The sequence below is a fragment of the Camelus ferus genome, chromosome 2 (assembly GCF_009834535.1).
Source record: "Camelus ferus isolate YT-003-E chromosome 2, BCGSAC_Cfer_1.0, whole genome shotgun sequence".
NCBI classification, from domain to species: domain Eukaryota; kingdom Metazoa; phylum Chordata; class Mammalia; order Artiodactyla; family Camelidae; genus Camelus; species Camelus ferus.
Window position 1 is genome coordinate 108,903,519 of NC_045697.1, and position 22,958 is coordinate 108,926,476.

At 38.3% G+C, this 22,958-nt stretch overlaps 1 protein-coding gene and 1 long non-coding RNA gene across 6 annotated transcripts in view; both read left to right on the forward strand.

The window, feature by feature from the left end:
* ARFIP1 (ADP ribosylation factor interacting protein 1) overlaps positions 1-22,958 on the forward strand; it is a 110,753-nt gene that overhangs the window by 14,858 nt on the left and 72,937 nt on the right. The window contains exon 2 of one of the 5 annotated variants that reach the window (XM_032465027.1): positions 12,239-12,429. The exons of the other annotated variants lie outside the window; for them this stretch is intronic. The gene's annotated coding sequence lies outside the window, so the exon portion shown is untranslated. The remainder of the gene's footprint in view (positions 1-12,238; positions 12,430-22,958) is intronic. 5 annotated transcript variants of the gene reach the window in all.
* LOC116658968 lies at positions 180-21,053 on the forward strand. The gene is made up of 3 exons (XR_004314199.1): positions 180-218; positions 2,931-2,935; positions 20,911-21,053. It is a non-coding gene; the product is annotated as an uncharacterized LOC116658968 (long non-coding RNA).

Here is a 22,958-nt window from a genome sequence, read left to right on the forward strand (position 1 = left end):
AGACCATCCAAATTGACGTGTTTGTCTAAACATGTGCCATTCTAAATAAACTCTTCAACACACATAGACACGGGAAAGGGGTGGGAGGAGAGAGAGAGCTTTCTTAATAATTAGAAGTTAGTTACCATTTGCCTCTAAAGTTTACCTGTCCCATAAAAATGAACATAAATGTTGGGGTCTAACTATAGTTTTAAATTTACATTTGAAATAAAGTTCCTGTTGAAATAATATTAGTAGTAGGTTCACATTTGAGTTCATCTCCTTCCATATGCTCTCTCTAGTTAAGTAGGCATGAGAATCCAAGTGTAGAGTTTTAAAAAAAAAATACTGAGTTCTGGACTTCACTTAAAACTCACTAAATCTGAATCTGTTTCAGGTAGACACTGGGCTATGTGTGTTTTCTTTTTTCTTTTTGAAAGTTCTACAGGTGTTTCTAATACATGCCACCTAAAAACAGTTCTGGTTCATTAGAGAAGAAGATATTAAGAAGTTAATTTTATATTGAATTCAAGTCATCAGATTTTTTTGGAATACCTAATCCTAATAACATCTATCAGATTTATGGTGCTTAAAGATTTACAGAGTAAATCTTACATATCGTCTCACCTTGATCCTTAGACAGATTTGATATAATTCAGTTAGGTAAGTAGAGCAACTGTTATTCCCCCCATTTATCTGTTGAACATACTTAATTTTCAGAGAGGTAGGGACTGACTTTAAGTAACCTGCAAGGCTGGAGCACAACATGGATTCTTCTGACTCCAGTTGCCAGTATTCTGAACCAGTTTGTCATCTGTGTATGTGGTACAGTGCTAGCCACAGTGTTCCATCATCAAGCCAAGACACTGAGTCTGTGAGACAAGCTTTAATGTAGGATTTAGAGCTGGAACTTACTTTTTGCCCAAAAGTCAAAGATGAGTTCTGGTTGGCAAAATATGTATTGTCTGTGGAGAACTCAGGATTCTTTTGTGATTTAAAATAGTTTGGCTGTTTCCCATTTGTCAAGGCAGTGTTGTATGTAGTTCTGAGAACCTAGAGAATTATGTATACTGTATTTGCCATAACTCATGGATTTGATTTTTTTATGATGAGATCTCTGAATCCATACTGTTGAGAGATGATCAGAGGATGTTTGATGCATGTGAACTACAGGAAGGATTGGGCAGTCCAGCCAATGATGGGACTCCTAGTAATAAATGAAAGTATTCTCTTTGTGGTTTACCACTGTGAGTTTGATCTGTGTGATTGTCACTGCAATAGCTGCTAAACTAGAAATTTCCTGCTCAGTAGAGAGTTAAGCCTAGATGACAGTGATCTTAAAGAATCCACTGCCAGGTAATTGATTGTTCAGATTTGTGTGTAAATTAACATTAAAATTCATAGTAGGTGTTCCCTGTGTTTTTAGCCATGCTCAAATGTGCAGCATCCACCGGGAATACTGCAATTTTAAAAAAAAGACCAGGAATGTGAGTATAATCTGAATTTATATGCAAATTTAAAAGTATTGTATGAGTTTATTTAGGAGCATTTTGTGACTTAAAAATTCCCCATTTATTAGTATTATACTAACTTAAATCTTCTTTTTTCTGTATCCTTGATGGAAACATTTTTGGGATCAGATTTGCTTATAAGAGTTCTTTTTTTAATATATTATAACTATGTATTATGGCCTTTAACTCTTAATTAAATGTTCTATACATCAGACTTACCAGTAATTGAGACTAATCCTTCGAGGGCTTGGCTCATCACTGATGGTCAGTTTGATGAATGAATTCTCACTCTACTAGTGTAAACGATATGTGGATATTGGTTTCTTAGGAATAGGATTTGATGATCTGAGTGATAGTTTTCATTTATTTAAAAGCAAACCAGAACAACAACAAAAACCTCCAGCACTTTGAACTGAATCAAAAACATTATCAACCTGAATATGAAGAGACTTAAAGTTCATTTAGGTTCTAATTGCCTTTGCTCATGAGCACTCAACTGGTTAACTGTAGAACCCAGTTGATTTCCTCTCAGTCAAATGATGTTTTCATTAAGATGTCTGTCCCAATATTGACCATAAAAAATGCTTTCTTCTTCTCATGTTTTTTCTTCTTTAATGACAACAATTGTTTTTTTTTTCTTTTTGAATTAAAAAAAGAAGAAAGCATGAACTTGGCTTGCCTTGTACTCTGTTCTAGTCTTGATTAGAGCAGATAAAGATGGATTTTGTTTTTATATTTTTGATATTCAAACTTTATACCTTGAAATGTGTTTAAACTGCTGCTTCTGTATCTATAGAAGAAATAATAGCCTAATAGGCACCATTCACTGAGAGCCTGTTAAGTGCCAGACACTGTGCTGGGTTTTACATATATTATCTCATTTAATATTATAATAACCTGTTCATAGGTGAGGTTTTCTCCCTCATTTTATAGGTTAGGCAACAGAGACCTGGAAGAGTTAACATAGCTACTGAGGAACAGAGCTGTGATTTGAACCCAAAGAAAAGTGGGAAAGATGGGTAAGGGTAGGCAACTTAATAGGAAGAAATTATTTAAAGATAGAAGCAAGGAAGTTGGGAAAACAAGTGTATTTTCAACAACAACAAAAAAGGAAAGGAAGTGAAGTAGTTGTGTTAGATGTTTATTAGTCTATCCTGGGATTATTGCATGAATTCTTTTCTGCCTTCCCTTCAATATAGTAACATTAATACTTATACTAATTTCTAATATCCAAGAAAAATATACAGATATTTGCATTTCTCTTTTATGTAAGTAACCCGGAGGGCTAAAAGTGAATAGTACAGATGTTTATTAATATAGGAAATTTTAAAATAAATAAATAAAATGTGGAATAATAATTCCTTTAGAGTGGTACAGGTGAAGAATTGTGGCAGTTCAGAGGAGTATCAGTAAAGGTGGCGTTTAAATTGAGCCTTACAGTGTGGGTAGAATTTGAGCTTGTGAATGATGATGGTCACTGCTTGGGCAAAGTCATAGAGAAAGGAAATTGAAAGATGTGTATGGGGAAGTATGAGTAATTAAATTTGATTTAATAGAGTATCTGAAGAGGCATAACTGATAGAAAGAAGGTAGTTCAGGTCATGGAAGGGTTTTGAGTGTCAGGAGGAGTTGGCTTTTGTGTTGTAAACATCTTGGGGAGGGAGACAGATGTGCTAAACATATACATAAGTTATATAATACAATAATAATATATAATATCCTTACTGCTGTAAAGCAGGGTAAGGGGCTCAAGAGTGAAGAAGAGTGCTGATTTACAGCAGTTTCTCAGGGAAGGCTCTTCTTAGATGATGTTTGAGCAGAAACCTGAATGAGATGAGGGAGGGTCATGTGGAAATCTGGGAGTAAGAACCTTCCAGAGAGGAAACAGCAAGAGCAAAAATAAGATTGGCGTATTTGAGGAACAGTGGTGAGGGCTCTGGCTGGAACTGAGGGTCAGTGAGGAAAGAATGGGAGGATATATGGTTCCAGGGGGAGCTGGTGGCTTGCCCCAGAAACGAGAATGACAGGAAGGAGATGAGAAACTTGGGGGATCTGAAATGCAGTATTCAAGTAGCAAGTGGTTGAAAATATAAGACAAGTAGATATTAATACTAGTAGATTAAAACGTTTGTGTAGAAAAATTTGCAGCAGATGAAATAAAGGTTAAATAGTAAATAATTTCCCATATACTCATTGTCCAGATTCAGTAATTATTTAGGCTTGACCACATTTGCTTTATCCATTCTTATATAATAGGTTTAAGGATTGTCTTCCTTTTAAAACCATGAAATTGCCAAGAGAGAAATAAAAAAAAAAAAAAGAACTTGGCAACAATAACATTTGTAACCATATTCAGCTCTGTCTTGATACTGGTCTGTTTTAGAGACGTGTGGTTAGGGTACCCATGGTGACAAAGTTCGGAGGAGTAGTTGTGCTGGTAAATACTAGTGTTGACAGGACTACTCCAACATTTGTCCTGTTGGTCCTGAATTATAACATCTTTATATAGCATTTTCAGTTTTCCCAGCAATTTCACATTTGATTCTTCTAATTGCTGTGTAATATATAGGCAAGGTTAGTAATCTCATTTTATAAATGAAGAAGTTGAAACTTAGCGAAGTACAGTGACTTTTATAAAGTTATAAAAAGGAGCAGTGCTGATCCTTAAATCTATGTCTCCCAATACCTTGGTTAGTTCTTCTGAGACCTCATGCATGGGCTTATTCACTTAATATGTTTGAACCATGATAAATTAACTTTGTCAGAAATACATTAACCATTTTTTAAAGGTTATATTTTTACTAATAAAAAGGGAAACTTCAAAGACTGTGAATTATGAGTTTAATAGAAATGCTTTCTCTTTTTGTAGGCAAACAAAAATCTAAATAATTTCATCTGACACAGAAGGCATTTGTGCTTTTTGGTATTGAAACAAAATATGGTCTCTGTTGACATGCATAATTAGTTCACTGAGCACTGCGACCTTCATTGTCTGAAGCCATAACCAGAACAATTAGAGTTAAATATTTGTGGCTTCTCTTCTTTCTTTTCTTCTTTCACACTATTTGCTTTATTCACTGCTCTTTTGTCTAGGTTTGACTGAAATTAAGAATTCAGTCCTTTAAATTGGAAGAAAATGTAACTACTTGAAAGCAGAACAAAATACCTATTGAGTATATGCAGCCAATGAATGAGCATTGAAAATATTTCACAGTGCTTTTTAATGAATTTTCAAAACTTAAAAAAATTTGGAAAAACTTTAAGCTTTTTATTATACCATTTTATTTTTGCCTACTCAGTCATAAATAGAATTAAAGAACAATGTTAAATGAGTGTGTTTTAGAAGATCTGATACCTTGTATTGTTGCAAAAGTCTGACTAAGCCTAAGACAAATTCTTTTACATCCTTTCTAGAAAGTTTCTATCTTGTTTCTAAGCATTTCAGAAATTAGATTTTACCGTTAATAATGTAACATTGATAACATCAAGAAACTTACTTCCAATATGCCTTCTCTTGCATTATTAAGATAGATTTTTAGTCTTCGGGTGAATTTTTGTTAATGTTACATCTTTTATTTTGCATGAAGTATTTCCTATAAATGCTGATTGTCAGATGTAAAGTCTTTTATGATGCTAATGTCAAGGTATATTTTCAAGATTAGAAAAACAAGTAGTGCCAGAAAAAATTACATGAGCTTTTTCCCTTTAGCTTTGGACTTGGGCAGCTACAGAAAAGGCTATAGACTCAGAGTTGAACTTGAAGAGGGAAGAGTTACTGTGCACCGTGAGCGTGAGGGTGAAGTGAGCAGACATTTGTCTGGCCGGAATAGAGAAAGTTAAGGGAGAATATTATGGTGTGGGAAGCAACTGGAGTAGATAGGGGTCAGACTGCCTGCAGTTTTATGAGCCACGTTATAGCTGTTGTAGTGTTGAGAAGGTTCCCTGGAGTGATGGATAGTGTCGAGTGGTTCACCAAAGGGACGGGTGGGGGAGGTATTCTCCCCCAGTGCAGTTGGTCTCATGCTTTGAAATGCGTTACATTCATGAATTAAAGTGAGTAAGCATTTAGACCCATCAGGCCTGCTAGTGTAAGAAGCAGTTTATAGCATCAGGTTATTTACAGGGATTTTCAGCCTTGACATATTTGACTATATGATTTTTTATCATGGGGGATTATCCTGTGCATTGTAGGACTTCTGGCAACATCCCTGGCCTGTACTGTACCTTCAAGATGCCAGTAGCACAGCACCCCACTATAACAACCAGAAATGTTTCTAGACATTGCTAAATGTTTGGGGGGATGGATGCTAAAATCAACCCCAGTTGAGGACCACTGAGTTACCAGGATCAATAATAACACATGTGGCTGATAGCACTTGCAATAACAAGCTTGTTTGATAGCTTCATGGTTTCCTAATCTAAGACCCCAATAATAACTAAAAAACTGACCTTTATTAATGCCTTCTACATGCCAGGCACTGTGCTAATAACAGTCTGAAAAGTTTCTAGACTATTTCATATTTATCACTTGATATTCAAAAGCAATCACAAAGATATTATAAGACCTTTTCCCATTTACCCACTTCTTGCAGGTCTGCTGTCAGGGTCTTACATTGGAAGCAAATGAAACAACTTCAGCTCCTTACACAGAAAAGACATTTACTAAGAGGATATGAGGTAGCTTACAGGAAGGTTGGGAAACCAGAATCCAGGCTACGTATCTAGGAGGATGCCCTCAAATCATGGTCCAGCACTATTTGGGATGCTGTGCTGCCGTTGCTTAGCACCAGATGTAGCAGCTCACACTGCCGGTGCTCTGGTGACTGGATGCTGCCCCTGGTGCTGTGGCCATTGCTGAAGGCATTTGACCTAACTGCAGTTATCGCTGCCCCAGAGTGAGTTCCTTGTCATTCCTCTTGTTAGCACTAGTTTCTGATTCCAGGTCTGGGGCAAGTGCCTCTGATTTGGTGGAGGGTAAGTCATATGGCAGTGTCTCCAGAGCTCAGGAAACAAATAATGGTGACATAACCTGTATAGCACTCACTATATGCCAGGTACTTTTCTGAGTACTTTAAATGTATTTTGTCCTCACAACAGTGTTACAAGGTTGGTACTATTATCATTTTACTGACAAGGAAAGAGAATTTTAGGATCTTGCTTAAGTTTACATGGCTAGTATATGGAGGAGCCAGGGATTGAACCCAGGTAATCTGGCTCCAGATATTTGCTTGATTATCTGGTATTTTGAGCTTTTATATAATGAGAAGCAGACCCTGCCTTTCCCCAGCCTTATGGAGAGGTTTTCCCCAACACTGGCAGGGGCTGTGGCTGGGCAGCCAAAAGAAAAGAGAAATGCACAATACTTGGCTAAGATCTGACTTGGCAAGCCAGCCATTGCCTCTGTTGCTGTTTTAAAAGATCCAGGATGAAGGACACTGGATCTGTGGGACAGAGGGATTTCTTTAATGCTCTGCCATTTTCAGATACTCTCTTAGAGGCAAGTGCATATGATTTTTCAGACTGGATCAAACAGGGAATATATATCTATAAATGGCACTTAGGATTCTGCAGTATTTTATAGTGAGAAGGTATTGGCTAATTTATTTTTGTCATGGAGACATATTTGAGAAAATGACAAACTGTATTTGCTACTGGGTTGTAGGGCTGCAAGTCAGTCCCTCCTTGTGGGCGGGCACTGTGATCAGGGCCATATGCCTACCCACCAGCAGACTGGTATGGTCTCCCTGTGGGTGGATTTTGGGCTTTCAGGAAAAATAGATCTCTGCCGTTAAAGATGGTAGAATGGAATTTTACCCTAAAAAAAATTAATAGTTTATTGAGGTTAATTTTACATAGGATACAGTGCATCCATTTTAAATGTACAGCCCAGTGAGTTTTGACAAACATATAAACTTGGGAAACCACGTTCACAATCAAGATACAGGTAAAGTTTCTTATGTCCCTTTGCAGTCAGTCCTCCCCTCTCCACCCCTCTCCCCAGGCAACAGCTGATCTCTCATGATGGATTAGTTTTATGTGTTCTAGAGTTCTGTATAAATGAAATTGTATGATATGTATTCTTTTTGTGTCTGGCTTTTTGGCTCAGCCATGACTCCTTGTATTTTCCTGTCTCTCCAGTTTTGGGAGTAGCAGGGTGCCTTATGTCCTCCCCTCTCTTATGAATCCAGGAATAGTTGTTGATTTTTCAGTCTGTTCAGTTTTTTACTTGTTATTAGAATGGAACAGTGAATCCCAAGTGCCTTATATGCAGAAGCAGAAACCAAAAGTCCTGCCCTGAAGATCGTGACTCAGTACTTCCCCCTCAGCCCCCAAAAGGAACCACTGTTGTGCCTACAGTCATTGCACTTCAATGGTTTTCTTTTTGAATTGAATCATATAGTGTGTATTCTTTGGGACTGGCTTCATTTGTTCAACACTGTGAGATTTTTTTGTTTTATATAGCAGTAGTTTTATTTTATTGCTACTTGGTGTTCCCTTGTATGACTATACTAAAGTTTCTATCTTTTCTATTGTTGATGGACATTTGGGTTGTTTCAAGTTTTTAGCTATTATGGACAAAACTGCTGTGAATATTCTTGTATTTATTTTATGATGGACATGTGCACTATATTTCTTAAGTATATTTCCTAGGAGTGGAATTGCTGGGTCATAGGATAAGCATATGTTTAACTCTAAGAGTATTGCCAAATAGTTTTCCATAGTGATTTTATCATTTACCAGTAACGTATGAGTGTCTACATACTTGCTGACACTTGATTTTGTCAGTCTTTCTAATTTTGGTCATTCTAATGGGTGTATAATAACAGTATCTGATTTGTGGTTTTAAGCTGCATGACAATTGAACTGAATGATTTATAGACCCTTCTCAATACCAGAGTTTTATATTTGTTTGTTTAAAGGGTCTAGGACATGCATATAGCAGTGGTTCTCAATTGGCTGCACATTGGTTAGCTTTAGAAACTTTTTAAAACTTACTGGACATTCATATGGGAACTTACTGGAGCCCGTCATTAAGTCATTGATCTTTGTCAGGTGTGGTATTCTTTTAAATGTTCCCTAGATAGTTCTAAGATGCAGAGAAGGTTGAAAATCATTGGCATTTGTGAATGAAACATTCCATGCCTCTCAGGGCTTTGCTGTATCCTTTAGGAATGAAGCACCAACTATAAAATCTTTATTAGGTATATGCCATGTTAATTTATCTCTGATTGACCCATTAAAAGGATTCAGGAAGCTAGTATCCAACTCTCACCTTTTTCATTATAGAATATATTAACTCTTGAGGTCAGTTCCAGGCTCATTTTTGTTTGTTCTCTTCACATTACAAGACTAATTCTTCTTGTAAAATGCGTGCTAGTGTATATGAATCAAGAAAATCACGTACTATAAAATAAATACACTTTTTCTGTTAGCACAGAAAACAGTGTGGCAGTCCTGTACAGTGTTTGCTCAGCTTTGATCTTTGCCTTACACATGACTGAATTTAGAATGTGTTTGGAATTAACAAGGAACAAACAAAAAGGGACAAGATTTAGTTGTTGCTTTGTGAAATAAAAAGTAAGTAAAATGTGTTCACTTTTTTTGTTCATGAGTATAGTAGCAAATCTGGCCTCCTATTGATACATAGTTCTGCCGTATGAGGATGATTTTAGATCATCCCCAAACAAGTAACATCGTCGTCTGAAATGTGATATCCATATCCTGGATTTTTAAAGATTCTTTTAAGTTTAGATCTCAGCATTGTTTCCAGAGATTCAACTATATAATGTGGGTACCCAGTACTTATTTTCTGACATGAAAATAATTCAGTGCTAGCTGGAGCTGGCTCATACTGACCTGCAAGAGCTGTTTGTTAAATTTGCAAGAACTTTATAAGCCAGATGTTAAACACAGACATTGTTTTACAATTAAACTGTATAAAGTATAATTAAATACGTATATTTAAAACAAAGATGATAAATACTTAAACTTGTCAGTTTCTAAATATTTTACTATATTTCACTATTATCTGTCCTCTTGTGTCTATGGTATTTCTCTGGTGGAAATACTGAGTAGTGATTTGGCACTATTGTCATCTCTTCCCACCTCTTGAATTCAGTGAGGTTGTGTTGGCAGCTTGAAGTTGGCCATAGTGAACCAATGACACCATGGAAATGGGCAAAGTAGGGCTTATCATTATTATTATTATTTCAACTTGGTGAACCCGTTGTTAAACATTTACTGGCACATCACTGAAAGCATCGTTCTTTTATTCAGTGAATGTGTGCTGGGTACTCTTTATAAGTGCTTTGAACATATCTTCCCTCAAATATTAATCTGAGATGTGTATATTTCTTAATTTTATAGATGAGAAAAATAAGAAATAAAGATCACAAAGCAGCTACTGTATTGCAGGGCTTGGATTTTTTGTTTCTCGTATTTCAAACTCTAATTATATCACGCAGTCTCTCAGAGGCTGTGAAATAAGTTTTATAGTAGAGGTCATGTTTGAGTTGAATGCTAAATTATGGACAGAATTTTACTAAATATGAAGATGAAGGAATATTTTAAACATTGGAAACTGTTTGAGCAAGTGTTCAGGTACCAAAGTGCATTTCTCCAGAAATAACAAGTAAGTAGATGCAGTAGTAGAGGGTCTTTAGAAGGGTAAAGAGCAGTAAAGCCTGAAAAATTGGTTGGACCCTATTGTGAGGTCCGTTCCAGCTGCTGTAACAAAGTACCACAAACTGGGTGGCTAATAAGCAAAGAAAAACATTTCCCAAAGTTCTGGAAGCTGGAAGTGCAAGATCAGGGTGCCAGCACGGTCAGGGTCTGCTGAAGGCCCTCTTCCCGGTTGTGCACTGTTAACTTCTTACTGTGTCCTCACTTGGTGGCAGGGGCTGGGGAGCTCTGTGGGATCTCTTTTATAAGAACATCAATCCCATCCATGAGGGCTCTCCCTCCCAAAGGCCTCCCCTCATACCATCGCACTGGGCATTAGGATTTCAACTTAGGATTTTTCAGGGGAATACAAACATTGAGACCATAGCAGACCTTAAATAACATGAATTGTGAAACTAAAGAGATTCTATTTTTATTTCCAAAGAACATTATTATTCCCCAAAGCCTTTTTTGTAATTATTTTGAGTGTCTAATTTAAATTCAAATCCAATTTCAATTTCAGTTTAAAGCATCGGTTCAGTACCATGAATGGTTTTTGTCCAGGGAGATGACATGGAGTTTTTTGTTTTGCACACCATTCTACCAATTTGTGTGTTGGCTATTAACTTCCATTACTGTAATTAATTTTTAGTAAATGATGTTCCTAAAAGTAGATCTTTCTTTGTGGGTAAGGAAATTAATAGGTAATAGCTGGAATGTTTGTACTACCTACCTTATGGCATGAAGGATTGTTAGTTTATTATTATACTTCTAATTTTCAGAACAGTTGTTTCCTCCGTAAAGTTACAAACTAAAACAACACATAGTTCCACTGCTGTAATTTTCTCAGCTGTATATGCGTCATGAACCTGTTTACTCCTCACCTCCTCCAATCTACTGAATCTTTTTTGCGATATTCTCTGCCTTTTAATATTCCACTGAATGCTTCTCTTCAGCTTTTCCTCTCTTATCGTTCATGCCATTGCATCCCTACAATGGTAACTCCTAGATTTATGTCTTCAGCTTGGAGCTCTACACCTGCATTTTTGAAATTACTAATGTACTGGTGGACATGGATACCCTACAAACATTCTCAAATTCAGAATGTCCGTGAACTTGTCCTCTGACCTTTTCCCACCAAATAAATCTCCCACTTTTCCCACTTTGGCAAGAGTCATGTTCATCTTTCTAGTTGCCCAAACACAAATTGGGCAGAAGGCAGGTAAGGGACGTAGGTCATCAGCCTGCATGCCTCCTCAGTTTTAATCCTGCATAACCCAGTCACTGTCAAGTCTCACACTTCTACCTCCTAAATAACTCTTGAATCTAACTTCTTCCATTTCCACAACTTTAATTTAGATCTTTATTTTTCCTTACTTGGACTGTAAAATAGCCTCCTAAATAGTTTTTCTACTTCTTGTCTTTCCTTCCTTCCCTTCAGTCTAACCTCCTACCAGACTGTTTTCTGAAAAAATTAATTGGTCAGATTCTTCGACTTCTTTCTCTCTATCCCTTTCAGGGGAAGTTCATGCTTTGGGGCTGGCATTTATAAAGCTTATTCATCATAATAATCTCCTGCATACTTTTCTAGCCTCCTTGGTGTTTTTATTTTTAAAACTTTAAATTTTTATAAAGTTTCATACAGACAACTTAATCTCTTTACCCAGATTACCAATCATTGTTCTGTCCCATTTACTTTAACATTTTCTCTCTATGTATAGTTTCTTCTTTTTTGAACCATTTGAGAGTGATTTGCAGACATCAGGTCCTTTTATACCTAAGAACAAGGACTTTGTCTTATATAACCTCAGCACATTTATCAGAATTACAAAATGTATTTAGGAAATTGGTACAATACTGTTATTTAATCCAGTTGTTCCAGTAATAACCTTTACAGCTAGTTTTTTCCTACTTTGTGATCTAGGCCATATTGTGCATTGTGTTTAGCTGTCATTTATCTTGTCCTTTTATGCTGCAGTAATTCATCTACTTTTGTTTTTTTATGAGCTTAACCTTTTTGAAATATGCAGGCCAGTTTTTCTGCTATTTCTGTAATCTTTGGTCTTTATTATTATTTCTTCCTATAGCTTACTTTTAGTTTAATTTGCTTGTTTTCGACACCCGGGAGAAGATGGCGGAGTAGAAGGACGCTCGCAGGTCACGCTCTCCCACAAATACACCAAGACCCACATCTACAGACCCACTCAGCCAACCAGAGCACCTGTGGAACTCCGACAGAACATCGCCCTCTTCAAAAGATAAAGACGCCAAAAATCTGGTAGGAGAAAAGGAAAAAGGAAAAAACAAAAGGCAAAGCAGCGCGGGACGGGTCCCGCGGGGAGGGAGCGGCAAAGGAGGACTGGCGCTCGCTCGCTGGGTCTCCCCTCTCTAACTGAGAGGCCAGCGGGATGGAGGGGGAGCCTCCGAGGCTCGGATCTGTACAGAGCAGCCCTTGACTAACAGAACTAAGTTAAATGGGCACAGAGCGTCCCCCCGACACCCAGCCTGAGACGCGGGCCGGCAGCCGCCGGCAGGGCCAGGCTGCACAAGCCGGGTGGAGGACGGAAGTGGCTGCACGGAGGCAGCCCCGGGGGAATGCAAGGGGCTGTGTGCCATGGCTGTGGGTGCACAGGGCAGAACAACCTGGGCCCTCCATAAAACAGCAAGGTTGATGTGCTCTCGGGGGAAGGGTGCACACCCCCATCTCTGAAAACCCGCGGAAAGTTTTCGGGGGAAGAGAGGCGGGGCTCAGGCACAGCCGCCATATCCTCCTCGCTGAGCACTCAGGCGGGGGCGGGGGCGAAACCTGCATCCACACCGAAGGGCTTAGCATCCTCAAAGGCCAGACTGAGACTGGCCTGCAGCCCGGGGCAGATAGGATCCTTCCATCCTGGTCCCTCAGAGAACTTGCTCCACAAAGACAAACAAGGAGCTGGGTTTTGGCTCGGAGCAGGGACAGGGCTGTCCCTCGGTCTTCCCCGAGCCCACCCGCGGAGCGCCGACCAGGGCGGAGCACCGACCAGGGCGGAGCATGCAGCCGCACAGAGCAGCGGAGCTACAGGCGGCGGCGCAGGTAGAGTGAGAGCAGCACCCCGCCTTTCGGGCAGGAACACAGCCCCTGACCGAGGTGCTGGGAGGGGGCACGACCCGCCCTCCTACCCGGCCAGTCTGCAACATCTGACTGCGGCATCCGGAGGGGCAGCGACCCGCCCGCCCACAGCAGAGAGCTGCACTTGACCCAGTGTTAGGAGGAGGCGCGATCTGCTTGCCGACAGGTGCTGGGAGCAGCACAGAAGAGGGCGCCAACCGAGGGCCTCTGAAAACAGCAAGCTGAGCTTCCAAAACAGGACGAAGACAGAAAGACTTCACATTAAAAGCACACAGACTCCAGGAGAACACCAACAACCCCCCCCCCTTTTTTTAAATCTGTTTTTACCTGTTCTATTTTCTATTACTCTCTTAATCTTTACTTCTTAATTCATTTCTATTTCTCTTGGGTTTTGATGTCCTGCTATTGATTAGACACAGGTTTCAAATACATCTATTCATCTCCCCCCCCCTTTTTTGTAAAGGTTTCAAAAGGACGTCTCAACCCGATTAATATTCTGCTTCAACTCACTCTTTTATTATTCATTATACACTGTTTTCAAACCCTCTTTCTCCCTTCTTTTAAAATTCTTTCTCTCTCTCTCTTATTTTTTTTCTTTTTTTTTCCTAAGTTCTATTCCTAAATAGGCATCAGATAGATAAAATCCTTAAGGACCAAAATAAACAACTGATACTCCATAAACCACAGTGCCAAAGAGGTATGAGCAAGATGAAGAAGCATAAAAACCTTTCCCAATTAAAAGAACAAGAGAAATCCCCTGAAAGAAAGATCAACGAAATAGACATCGATAGCCTACTAGACCAAGATTTCAAAAAAGGAGTGATCGAATTGCTGAAGGAATTAAAAGAGATAGTGTTTAGAGATATAAAATATGTCAAAAATGAAATTGAAGCTATAAAGAAGAGCCAAGTAGAATGGGTAAACTCATTGACAGAGATGAGGAATGATCTAATAGCTGTGCAAAGCCGACTAGATAATGCAGAGGAACGAATTAGTGATCTAGAAGACAGGGCAATAGAAAGCACCCATTCAGAAGAACTACAAGAGAAGCAAATAAAAAATAATGAAAATAGCATAAGGGATCTATGGGATAATATAAAGCGTCCCAATCTTCGCATAATAGGGGTCCCAGAAGGAGAAGAAAGATCAAAGGGGATTGAAAAGGTTTTTGAAGAAATCATGACTGAAAACTTCCCAAACTTAAAGAAGGAATCAGATATCCAAGTACAGGAAGCTCAGAGGGTCCCAAACAGGAAGAACCCAAATAGACCCACACCAAGACATATCATAATCAAGATGGCCAGAGTCAAGGATAAAGAAATGATTCTAAAGGCAGCAAGAGAAAAGCAAAGAGTAAGTTACAAGGGAACCCCCATAAGGCTCTCAGCTGATTAATTTGCTTGTTTTCTGTTTTCTTAGGGTGCAATCTTAGATTGTCGGTTTAAGATCTTTTTTTTTTTTTTACTTTTTTTATTGAGTAATAGTCGTTTTACAATGTTGTGTCAAATTCTAATGTAGAGCACAATTTTTCAGTTATACATGAACATATATATATTCATTGTCACATTTTTTTTTTCGCTATGAGCTACCACAAGATCTTGTATATATTTCCCTGTGCTCTACAGTATAATCTTGTTTATCTATTCTGCATTTTAAAATCCCAGTCTGTCCCTTCCCACCCCCTGCCCGCTTGGCAACCACAAGTTTGTATTCTATGTCTATGAGTCTGTTTCTGTTTTGTATTTGTTTTTTTGTTTGTTTTTTTGGTTTTTTTTTCTAGATGCCTCATATAAGCAATCTCATATGGTATTTTTCTTTCTCTTTCTGGCTTACTTCACTTAGAATGACATTCTGCAGGAACATTCATGTTGCGGCAAATGGTGTTATGTTGTCGGTTTTTGTGGTTGAATAGTATTCCATCGTATAAATATACCACAGCTTCTTTATTCAGTCATCTGTTGATGGACATATAGGCTGTTTCCATGTCTTGAATATTGTAAATAGTGCTGCTGTGAACATTGGGGTGCAGGTGTCTTTTTGCAGTAGGGTTCCTTCTGGATATATGCCCAGGAGTGGGATTCCTGGGTCATATGGTAAGTCTATTCCTAGTCTTTTGAGGAATCTCCATACTGTTTTCAACAGTGGCTTTCCTTGCTTCCCTCTCCCACTCTTAATGATTTAGATGTCTTCTTTTACAATTTTGTCTTTATTCTTTTTGTAATTCATGGCAGTTATCTCCTTTCCAGTTATGAGTTTCTCATTTTTGTAGCATCCTGCTTCTTTTCTACTTAGAGTAGACCTGTCAATATTTCTTTTAGCATGGGTTTAGTGTTGCTAAACTCTTTTAGTTTTTGCTTGTCTGTGAAGTTTTTTTTATCTCTCCTTCTATTCTAAAGGATAGCCTTGCTGGATAGAGTATCCTAGGCTGCATCTTTTTTTCATTCAGGACTTTGAATATATCTTGCCACTCCCTTCTGGCCTGTAGTGTTTGTGTAGAAAAATCAGCTGAAAACCTTATTGGGGTTCCCTTGTAACTCATTCTTTGCTTTTCTCTTGCTGCCTTTGGAATCATTTCTTTATCCTTGACTCTGGCCATCTTGATTATGATATGTCTTAGTGTGGGTGTATTTGAGTTCTTCCTGTTTGGGATCCTCTGAGCCTCCTGTAGTGGATTTCTGATTCCTTTAGGTTTGGGAAGTTTTCATTCATGATTTCTTCCAATACCTTTTCAATCCCCTTTGTTCTTTCTTCCCTTTCTGGAACCCCTATTATGCATAGATTGGCACGCTTTATATTATCCCATAGGTCCCTTATATTGTTTTCATTGTTTTTCATTTGTTTTTCTCTCAGCTGTTCTGATTAGGTGCTTTCTGTTGTCCTGTCTTCTAGGTCACTTATTCGTTCCTCTGCATTATCTAGTCTGCTTTGTATAGCTTTTAGGTCAGCTCTCATCTCAGCAAATGAGTTTACTAATTCTACTTGGTTCTTCTTTATAGCTTCTGTTTCATTTTTGACATATTTTATATCTCAAAACTCTTTTAGTTCCTTCAGTACTTTGATTACTCCTTTTTTGAAATCTTGATCTAGTAGGCCATCAATGTCTATTTCCTTGATTGTGCTGTTAGGGGATTTCTCTTGATCTTTTAATTGGGAGTGGTTCCTCTGCTTCTTATTGCTCATATCTCTCTGGCACTACGACTTAAGGAGTATCAGTTATCTAGTTCTGGAGACGGTGTGCTCTTAATGATTTTTTCAAGAGGTCTTTGTGTCTTCACCCTGTTTTGTGAACTCAGCTTGCTGTTTCCAGAGGCCCTCTGTTGGCGCCCTCGTCTGTGCTGCTCCCAGTGGCTGTCGGCTAGCAGATCGTGCCCCCTCCCAACACTGGGTCAGGTGCTGAGCTCTTACCTGGTGGGCGGGTGGGTCACTCCCCCTCCCGATGCTGCAGTCAGATGCTAAGCTCTGGCGAGGCAGGTGGGCAGATCGCGTCCCCTCCCAGCATCGTGGTCAGGTGCTATGTTCCTCGGGGTCGGTGCTCTGAGGAGGCCTCGGGGAAGACCGCGAAACAGCCCTGCTCCTGCTCCTTACCGAATCTCAGCACCTTGTTTGTCTTGGTGGTGTGAGTTCTCTGAGGTGCCAGCGCAGAAAGATCCTATCTGCCTCAGGCTGTAAACAAGTCTCAGTCTGCCTAGGAGGTTGTGGAGCCCCTGGGTGTGGATTCAGGTCTTGGCCCCTCCCCTGCCTGGGCACTGCGCATAGGAGGAGATGGCGGCTGTGGCTGCGCCCCACCTCTCTTCTCTCAAGAAGCGCCAGTCATGGCGGCGCAGGTCTGAGGAGACAAAGGCTATGGCGCCCCTTCCCCCAGGGCACAGCAGCCATGTTGCTTTGCTTTTTTCGCAGTTTATAGGGGACCGAGGTGGTTCTGCTCCATATCCCCTCCCAGCCATGGTGCGCAGCACCCTGCAGTTGCCCAGGGCTGCCTCAGTGCAGCTGCCCCAGTCCTCTGCCCAACTTGGGCAGCCTGTCCTGGCCCCCAGCTGCCAGCTCACATCTTGGGCTGGGTGTTGTGGGGACCCTTTGTGCCCATTTAACTCAGTTCTGTCGGTCAAGGGGTGCTCGAGGCAGATCTGAGCCTCGAAGCCTCCCCCTCTGTCCCGCTGGCCTCTCATTGGAGAGGGGAGACCCAGTGAACGCGCGCCAGTCCTCCTTTGCCGCTCCCTCCCTGCAGGATTGGTCCTGCACTGTTTTGCTTTTTCTTCTCTCTTTTTTCCTTTTCTCCTACCAGATTTTTGGCATCTTTGTGTTTTGAAGAGGGCGATGTTCTGTTGGAGTTTGGCAGGTGCTCTTGGTTGGCTGAGTATGTCCATAGATGTGAGTTTTGGTGTGTATTTGTGGGAGAGGGTGAGCTACAAGCATCCTTCTACTCCGCCATTTTGCTTCTCTAAGATCTTTCTTCTATTTGAATACAAGCATTTAAAGTTATAAGTTTCTTTTCTAAGCATTTTGGGTGCATCCCACAAATATCGATACATTGTATTTTCATTATCATTCAGTTCAAAATATTTTCTTCCTAGTGATTTTTTTCTTTTTTCCATTAATTATTTAGATGTGTTGTTCAGTTTCTAAATGGGGTGAGAGGAGGTTCTGCATATCTTCTTGTGATTAATTGTAATTAAATTCCACTGTGGTCAGATAACATACTCTGTGGTTGCATTTTTTAAAATTTATTGAGTTTTGTTGAGCCCATGATATGATCTGTTTTGCTAAACATGTCATGTTCATATGAAAGTAATGTGTATTCTGCCATTATTAAGTTTATTGTTCTGTAAATATCAGACGAAAGTGGCTGATAGGGTTCAGAACTTCTGTGTCTCTGCCAGTTTTCTTTGTCTAGTTGTTCTTTCAATTGCACTGAGCTTCGTGGCAAAGTCTCCAAGTATGAATGTGGACTTCTCTATTTCTCCTTTTAATTCTGTAAGTGTTTGTTTCATTTGTTTTGAAGCTCTGTTATTGGGACCAACATACACATTTATGATTGTTACATATTCCTGATGAATTGATCATTTTATCATTATGAAACGTCCCTGGTAATTATCTCTGGTAATAGTTTATTAAAAACTTTCATCAGGTATTAATAAAGCCATGCCGACGTTCTTACAGCTGCTCTTTGCATAGTTTACCTTTCTTCATCCATTTATTTTCAGTCTATTTATGTCTTTGTTATTAAAGTGCATCTCACTTATATGGCATATAGTATGGTCATTAAAAAAAATACATTCTGACTGTCTCTGCCTTTTAACTGAAATGCTTACTCCAATAATATTTAATGCAGTTATTGATATGGTTGATTTTGTATCCACCCCTTTAGTTTCTTTGTTTTTTACTTTTCTATGTTTTCCTTCTCCTCTTCTTTTACTGCCTTCTTATTATTTGAATATGTTAAAGAATGCCATATTCATTTTCCTGATAATTTTTTAGCTTTACTTTGCATTATACTTTTAGTGGTTGCTGTAACAGTTATAGTATATATCTTAAACTTCATGTTTCACTGACAATTACTAACACACTGCTGCACTTAAGACAAAAATTTAGCAACCTTTTAAGGCCATATATCCTTACCCTCCCACCTTGTTCTTTGATATAGGTATTTTATATATATTACATTTAGATACATTATAAACCACAGAAATGATGTTATAACATTTGCTTCAAGCAGTTGTGTGGTTTATAAAGAAACTGAGGAAGAGGCAAAAAGAAAAAGAGTGGTCTTTTGCATTTACCCAAGTAGTTAATATTTTATTTCCTTCTCATTCTTTTCTGAATATCCATGTTCCTATCTGGTTTTATTTCCTTTCAGCCTGAAGAACTTCCTTTAGCATTTCTTGGGGTACAGGTCTGCTGGTGATGAGTTCTTTTAGTTTTATCTGAAAATACCCTTAATATTCTTTCCTAGTTCTTCAAAGGTATTTTCACTGGATATGGAATGCTGGGTAGATGGTTTTCTTCTTTTTCTGCAATGTTCCACTCTCTTCTGGGCTTTATAGTATCTGATAAGAAATCAGCCATTAGTTGGATTGTCGTTTCCTGATAGTAATATATTGTTTTTCTCTTGCTGCTCTAGAAGTTAGCTCTTTATCTTCGGTTTTAAATAATTTGACTGTGTGATGTCCCTTGGCATGGATTTGGTGTTTATTCTGCATCGTGTTCATTAAGCATCTTAAATCTATAAATTTTTGTCCTTCATCAAGTTTGGGAAAAGTTTGGCCATTAATTCTTAAAATACATTTTCTGTACAATTTTTCTCTCTCCTTCTTCTGGTATTTTAATTACACATAAATTGGAATAGTTAATATTGGCTTATAGGTCTCTGAAGCTCTTTTTCTTCAGTGTTCTTTTCTCTTTGTTCTTTAGCTTGGATAATTTATATTGATTTAATTTAGTTTTACTTTTTACCCTGTTATCTTTTTCTGGCTAAGTCCATCCAGTGATTTTTTTTCTTTGAAAAATTATAGTTTTCAGTTCTAGAGTCCATTTGCCTCATTTTTACTGTTTCTTTTTCTGTGCTGAGATTTTCTATTTTTTCACTGAGATTTGATTCATTAAAAATATTTTGCTTTACTTAATTGAAGGTGTTTTTAAAATCCATATCTGTTTCTTCCAATCTCTGGTTCATCTCAGATTAGATGGATTTTCTTTTCCCTTGGAAATATGTTTTATCTTCTTGGTTCATCATATGTCTGGTAATTTTAGATTGCATTTTGAACTTGAGATGTGGAAGTCTTAGATTCTGTTATTTTTCTCGAAAGAATATTGCTTCCTTTGTTTTGGCTGATAATTTTCTTGGCTGGACTTACATTAGAGATATTGTTTGTTGGATGGCAGCTCTGGTCTCAATTCAGATCTTTTGTCATTAGCTGCATTCAGTGGAGTCTGTTCTGTGCAGGTGCATTTAGGGGTTAGTCAGACATAAGAGTAAAAAGAGTGTGAGGATCCTCTTTCTGGATCTTTCCTTGTTAGGATTCCTCCATTCCCTTTATTGCTTCTTCTTTTTTTCTTTTTTTTTAATTGAAGTATAATTGGTTTACAATGTTGTGTTAGTTTCTAGGATACAGCGTAGTGATTCAGTTACACACATATATATACACGGTCTTTTTCATATTTTTTTCATTATAGGTTATTATAAGATATTGAATATAGTTCCCTGTGCTATACAGTAGGGCCTTATTGTTCATCTATTCTGTATATACTAGTTTGTATCTGCTAATTCCAAACTCCCAGTTTATCCCTTGCTGCCCCACCCTTTCTCCTTTGGTAACCATAGTTTGTTTTCTGTATCTGTGAGTCTGTTTCTGTTTTATAAATAAGTTCATTTGTGTCTTTTTTTTAGATTCCACATATAAGTGATATCATGATATTTATTTTTCTCTGACTTACTTCACTTAGTATGATAATCTCTAGGTCCATCTATGTTGCTGCAAATGGCATTATTTTGTTCTTTTTATGGCTGAGTAGTATTCCGTTGTGTGTGTGTGTTTATCACATCTTCTTTATCCAGTCATCTGTCAGTGGACATTCAGGTTGCTTCCATGTCTTGGCTATTGTAAATAGTGTTGCTGTAAACATTGACAGTGCATGTATCTTTTCTAATTGGAGATACATGGCCAGGAGTGGGGTTACTGGGTCATATGGTAAGTCTATTTTTAGTTTTTTAAGGAATCTCTATACTGTTTTCCATAGTGGCTACACCAATTTACATTCCCACTAACAGTGTAGGAGTGTTCCTTTTTCTCCATACCCTCTCCAGCATTTATGGTGGACATTTTAATGATGGACATTCTGACCAGTATGAGGTGATACTTTATTGTAGTTTTGATTTGTATTTCTCTGATAATTAGCAATACTGTGCATCTTTTCATGTGCCTGTTGGCCATCTGTATGTCTTCTGTGGAGAAATGTCTGTTTAGATCTTCTGCCCATTTTGTGATTGGATTGTTTGGTTTTTTGATATTGAGTTGTATGAGCTGTTTGTATATTCTGAAAGTTAAACCCTTGTCATTTGCAAATATTTTCTCCCAGTCCGTAGGTTGTCTTTTTGTTTTGTTTATGGTTTCCTTTGCTGTGCAAAAGCCTATGTTTAATTAGGTGCCATTTGTTTATTTTTGCTTTTATTTCTATTGCCTTTGTAGACTGACCTAGGAAAATGTTGCTACAACTTATGTCAGAATATTTTGCCTGTGTTCTCTTCTAGGAGATTTGTGATGTCCTGTCTCATGTTTAAGTCTTTAAGCCATTTTGGGTTTATTTTTGTGGTAGTGTGAGGGAATGTTCTAACTTTATTAATTTATACATGGCTGTTCAGCTTTCCCGACATCACATGCTGAAGAAACTGTATTTTCTCCATTGCATATTCTTGCCTTCTTTGTCGAAGATTGACCATAAATCTGTGGGTTCATTTCTAAGCTCTCTTTTCTGATCCGTTGATCCATATGTGTGTTTTTGTGCTATACCATACTGTTTTAATTGCTGTAACTTTGTAGTACTGTCTGAATTCTTGGTGGGTTATGCCTCCAGCTTCATTCTTTTTCTTCAGTATTGCTTTGGCAATTCTGAGTCTTTTGTGAGTCCATGTAAATTTTAGGATTATTTGTTCTCTTTATGTGAAAAATGTCATGGGTAATTTGATAGGGATCACGTTAAATTGGTAGATTGCTTTGGGTAGTATGGCCATTTTAACAATATTAAATCTTTTAGTCCAAGAGCATGGGATAGCTTTTCATTTCTTTAAATCATCTTTAATTTCCTTTATCGATGTTTTACATTCTCAGTGTATAAGTCTTTCACCTCCTTAGTCAGGTTTATTCTTAAGTATTTGGTTTCTTGATGCAGTTTTTAAAGTTTTTTTTTTCTTTTTTACTTTCCTTTTGTGATATTTCATTGTTAGTGTTAAGAAATGCAACTGAATTCTGTATGTTAATCTTGTAACCTGCTGTTTTGCTGAATTCATTTATCAGCTCTAGTAGTTTTTGTGTGGAGTCTTTAGGATTTTCCATATATAGTATCATGTCATCTGCATATAGTGACATTTTTACCTCTTCCATTCCAATTTGGATCCCTTTTATTTCTTTTTCTTTTCTGACTGCTATGGCTAGATTTCCAGTACTGTGTTGAATAGAAGTGATGAGAGTGTCATTCCCATTAATTTTATTAGCCTAACTCTTCTCCAACTCAAAAAGACTAGTTTTCTCCTGTGTGCTGTCACAACTACTGGGTGCGCAGTATGGGTAGGACTTAGTTTTAGGCTAAAATCCAAGGAGATGGAAATTTGCTTGTATTGCTCATTTCACACATGTTCTTGCCACTGGCTGCCTCTCTGACATTTTCTTCTGTTTTCCTCTGGCTCTTCTCTCAAGCTGCATGGTCGTCTTGGCATTCCTTGAAAAGCTGAGCATGTTCCCATCTCCTCATCTTTGTATTTACTATTCCCTCTGCCTGGAATGCTGTACTCCCAGGTATCTTTATGGCTCACTCCCTCACTTTATTCAGGTCTCACAAAAATACTGTATCTCTTCAGAGGTTTTCTCTGATCACTCTCTTTAAAACAGCACATTTATGAACACGTGTAGATACATGTGCCCATTAGCACTCACAACTGTATGATGTGTGTATTTATCAGTTTGTTTTCCCCAACTAAGATGTAAGTT